We start from the raw sequence: 5,159 nt of genomic DNA, 5'->3' as shown, positions 1-5,159 counted from the left end.
TTTGTTTGTTTGTTTGTTTTGCTTGCTATCTCTTCGTTGAAGTTCTCACTAAGTTCCTTGAGCATCCTTATAACCATTGTTTTGAATTTTGTCTCTGGTAGGTTACTTGCCTCCATTTCATTTAGTTCTTTTTCTGGGATTTTTCTCCTATTCTTTCATTTGGGACTCATTTCTTTGTTTACTCATTTTTGCTCCCTCTCTGTTTGTTTCTATGTATTGAGTAGATCTGCTAAGTCCCCTAGTCTTGGCTGCATGGACTTATGTAGTAGGTGCCCTGTGGGGCACAGTGGCACAGTCTCCCTGGTTACCTGCACTGGGTGCTAGAGGAATGTCCCTTGTGTGAGTTGTGTGTGTCTGCCTGTTATAGTTGAGCCTCGGTTGCTATTGGCAGGTCAGTGGGTGGGATTCATCCTCAGGCTGATTGGCTGTGGGGTTTGGCCACATCCACAGCGTATGGACTGCTGTGGGGGATGCTTACCCCATTGAGTGGTATTTGCCCTAGTGGGCTCTGGTGCCTGTTGAGACTGCTCTTTGGGTATGCCACTTGTGGGGCTAATTGGGCAGTGCTCTGCTGTGGTCTGAAGCCAACCTCCAACTATGTTGGTTTTTGGCCCTTTTGCAAGGGGCTCCAGTGCAGGCCCAGGTCACCCACTGTCTGTGACCAGTTGGGGGCTACCTAGTAAGAGCTACGAAGTGATTTGTGGTTGTTCACTGTCTCTGCTAACCCTGGAGGCGTGTGGGAGGGACCACACTGCAAACCCAGGATGGTTGCCAACAGCACCAGGCCTGGGGTAGCTCTGCAAAATACCAGGACACCCTGAGGCCTGCTGCCACCTGCTGACTCCCTTAAGGTTCAGCCCCTGATAAAGCCTGGTGCAATACACAAGTTGAGTGTGGCAGGGTCTCAGGGATTCACTAGAGTGGGAAGAGTTGTGGTCATCAGTTTAATGTAAATTCTGGTTTGGTGCCAGTGCTGAGCATGAAGATACTCAGNAGAGAAATTGCCTTGCTGACGTCAAGGAATATCTGGTCTCTAGATTTTTCCCTGAACTTTCTGGGTAAAATTTTCCAATAAAGTGGTTTAAATTTAGTCTGACACAACTGGCTGTGGCTGCCAATCACCTCATATAGTCGGTCTCCTAGTGAACACTTTATTTCCTACACAAATCATGAACAATTTGTTTTAGAATTTGAAGAGCACAGGCTTGGCAGTCAAACACACCTGGGGAGAAATCCTGGATATTTTTATTGTGAACTAATAAGGCAAGTTACTCAACTTCTCTGACCCTCAGTTTCTTCATCTGTAAAATGAGAATAATAACACTTTCTTCATGGGTTTGATATGACAATTAAAATGAGATAATGTATGGAAAGCACATAGCACCATGCCCGGCATGTAATAATGTTGGGTTTCATTATTGTTATTGTTTTATTATTGTAATGATAAGTTGTTATTCAATCTGTAGTTTCTAAATTTGACCTCTTTTCACTTTTCTGAAAATTTGAATAACACATGCCTATCCCTAGTCTTATGGAACTGTGTTGAAGAATATAGCAAAAATAAAAATAGCGCTGCTTTCTATCTGCCATCTGTCAACATTAACCATATGCCCAAAGCTGTGGGCCTATCCCTTTTCTTGTTCTTCATGTTCAAAATATTGATTAAAATGTACCCCCCACCCCCACGCCTACCTTATACCTTTTGTAGCCCTAGCATGTTTTGCATGGCTCAATTCACTTGGGCTCCAGCTGCCATCAGACAGACCCATTGGGGACATTCTGTATGTTCCTGCCATAGTTTGCATTGGTCTGTCATCACCAGGAGTGGGTTGAGTGAGACCTAGACATCATTTAGCTCTGCCAGGATGGGGTAGGAAACCAGTCAATATTAAGAAGTCTGTGGCATCTATGGTTAAGGAGCAGGACGTGGAGAAGCAGGAAAGCACCCTAATCATGGGGGAACTAGGACACCAGGAGGGGAGATGGAATAAAATTATAGTAGCAAGCACCTGGGTACCAAGTCGTGGAACCAGGCACAAGCCTAACATAGTGAGATGCCAGAAAGTACCAAACCCAGGGTTTCTTATATCTGATGGTACCAGATTTGGGGTCTGAGTTTAATCTATAAGTAATATTAGGTGGCCCCACCAGTGGGGTTACTGTGCTGTCCCAGCAGAGAGCCAAGCAAAGCACTAAGATATCGTCCAAGAGAATTTCCAAGATTCCTGACACTTGCTCATCCCATCCAGTTCTTTTTTAAAAAAAAGATGTTTATTAAAATATAACTAACATACAATATTATATTAGTTTCAGGGGAACACCATAGTTAGTCAACCTTTATTTGCCTAAAGAAGTGATCACCGTAAGTCCAGCAACCATCTGACACCATACCACAGTATCACAATATTATTGACTGTATTTGCCATGGTGTACATTATATCCCCATGTCTTATTTGTTTTATACCTGGAAATTCAAACCTCTTATTTTCCTTCCCCTTTCCCCCCCTTTTTATATTTTTCCATTACAGTTGACATTCAATANGACCCACAGGTTGAGAACCACTGTTTCAAACTCTTCATTGTATCATCTGCTTCCCAAAATAACAATATTACAAGAATTTGCATTCAGAGAGACTTGTTCTCACAAGAGCTCTCTTCTCTGCAAAACCTTTCTCCTCTCTCCCAGGCAGAGTAGAAGCTTCCGCCTCTGGACTCTCATTGCATTCCTAGTACTTCTACCACCGCCATTATCACCCTGCAAGAGAGTGACCTGTTTAGCTGTCAGAGTACCAGGCCCTGAACTCTGTGAAGAAGGAGCAGCATGGAACTGTACCTGGTTCAGTAGGTGTCAGTAATAATTTATTAACTGAAAGAGTGATTGTTTCTTAATTAGATTATAGAATATGCTTGAACAATAGTCAGAGCTAAATGATTTGATAATCTTGAGATAAGGTGACTCAGAAGTGCCTTGGAGCCAGCTTACTCTTCAGAGGGGAACGAAGGGGTGAGCATTGCCAGAGGACTCAGTGGAAAGGGGTTGTCTCTGCACAGAAGTAAACAGACTGGTGGCATCACTTTGTTCCTCACTTGCTCAGAACAGACCAAGGGTTCAGGGAGGTGGCTGTGGGTCCAAATCACAAGGAACAAAGACATTGTTCTTTTCAGTTCAAGCCAGGGTTTGAGAGAGTAAGTCAGCATCCTTTCTCTTTTGCCTCCAATAGAAAGGACCTGAATTCAAGGGAGAAATCTCTAAAGCTCCTTCAGCCGTTCTTGACTCCAATCCCATCTTCTTCATTATAAGATAAATTGGGCCTGACTGAATGGGAAAACAGGATCCCTGAGAAACCCTGTAGCTCTTACCCATCCCCAACATCCATTCTGGGGCCTTTATTGACTCAGCTAAATGCGCTAGTCAATGTGTATTAAAGCTTACCAGTTCCTGCCCTCCCTGTCCTTCCTAACCTGCCTGGGAGAATAGACTTCTGGCACGTTGAAGCTAGAAGGAATCACCTGGTCAGTCTCTCTCTGTCAATGGAGACTGGTGCTCAGAGAGCTAAGGGACCCCTACTATCTTGCCTTCAGGGATCTATTTCTTCCCTCTCCCTCCACCCTTCTCTCCTTATATCTTTTTCTGTATTGCTGTCCCAAGTTTATGAAACAGTACCCTCCTGCCCCTTTCCTTCAGATGCCATTAGTTTTCTCTAGTTTCCACCTAGCTAATCTAGTCTCAAGCTGGAAAAGATCTAAAGGGTAACATGTCCCACACTGCCCACCATCTGGTCTTTGCATATCCTCGAGGATTCCCCTTTCCCTACTCTCCACCACTAGAGGTGACCCAGACAAGCCTCTAACACCTCTAGTGACTGTTGTCCTGGGGCCACAGGATCTATATTTAGCCCAGCTCTGACTGCTAGAAAAGGCTTCCTTTTATTGACTGTAATTTTATCTCACCATAATTTCATTCATGTATGAAATCATCCATTCATTTAACAAATATTTATTGAGCACCTATTATGTAACCAGGCATTGTACTTCCAACAAATCTCCATGGAGGGTATACATACCAAGCCTAACCTCTTCAGCACTTAACAGCCACAACCCTTCAGATCTTTGAAAGCTGCTATCACATCCCATCATGTACACCTTCCCCACCCTCCTAACAGGCCTTATCTAGACCAAACATCCCCATTCTCCACTCATTGCTGTGTGACATCATTACCCTTTTAGTTCCTCTCCTTTGGAAGCATGCCCACTTGAAGTGTGACATTTGGGGATGAGTCTAATACTCCCAGTAGAGAGTACAGTAAGACCCTCAACCACTTCATTTGAATACTATGCTATTATTGCAGCTTATGATAACATTCCTTTTTCTGGCACTACATCTCTCTGTATCTTTATCACGGAAACTTTTCCTATAGTCTTCGTTCATCTAGACTCTGTTCCAAGTTACTCACTTGATCCCTGAAGTCCAGTTTCCTGTCTATTATACGCAGTTTCACATTGTTCCATTTGTTGTTACATGATCATTTTTAACCAGGTTCTAAATTTCCTGGGCATATACTGTTTACAATGCATTTCCCTCATATTATTCATTCTAGCCTTACAGGTAATCTAATAAGTGCTAATATTATCCCCATTTTACAAATGAGCAACCTGAGATTCAAAAAGTTCAGCAATTTGCTGACGTTGCACAGGGAGTTGGGCAGAGCAATTATTTTGCTTCAGGTGCTCAGATTCCAAGTCTCAGATCTTGACAGCTCACATTTCCTTGAGTCTCTGAAGCTCCAGACACAGGGCTGATCACATAGTGAGTGTGCAATAAGGACTTGTTGCTTGTTTGGTTTACTGGCCAAAATGGAAAGGAATGGGCTGAGGGCATGAGGACATAAAATTTTCACCCATCCATTGAATGGAAGTGGGCAGAGTTGGCAAATTGGAAGATCCATTTTATCCACATGCCCATTCTAACCTGCCCTACTGTATAAGTCCTCAACATAAGAGAAGAACTTAGAGTGACTGGAGAATTATTCTCTCCCTCCCTCCCTCCCTCCCTCCCTCTCTCCCTTCCCCCTTCCTTCCTTCCTTCCTTCCTTCCTTCCTTCCTTCCTTCCTTCCTTCCTTTCTTCTTTCCTTCCTTCCTTCCTTCCTTCCTTCCTTCC

At 43.6% G+C, this 5,159-nt stretch overlaps 1 protein-coding gene across 1 annotated transcript in view; it reads right to left on the bottom strand.

Moving 5' to 3' along the window:
- Positions 1 to 5,159, bottom strand: part of AQP9 (aquaporin 9) — a 63,475-nt gene that overhangs the window by 23,779 nt on the left and 34,537 nt on the right. The window lies entirely within an intron of this gene.

This window comes from Hipposideros armiger, unplaced genomic scaffold (genome assembly GCF_001890085.2).
Source record: "Hipposideros armiger isolate ML-2016 unplaced genomic scaffold, ASM189008v1 scaffold_276, whole genome shotgun sequence".
NCBI classification, from domain to species: domain Eukaryota; kingdom Metazoa; phylum Chordata; class Mammalia; order Chiroptera; family Hipposideridae; genus Hipposideros; species Hipposideros armiger.
Note: the sequence above shows the minus strand (reverse complement) of the source record. Positions and strands in the feature narration are given on the sequence as shown.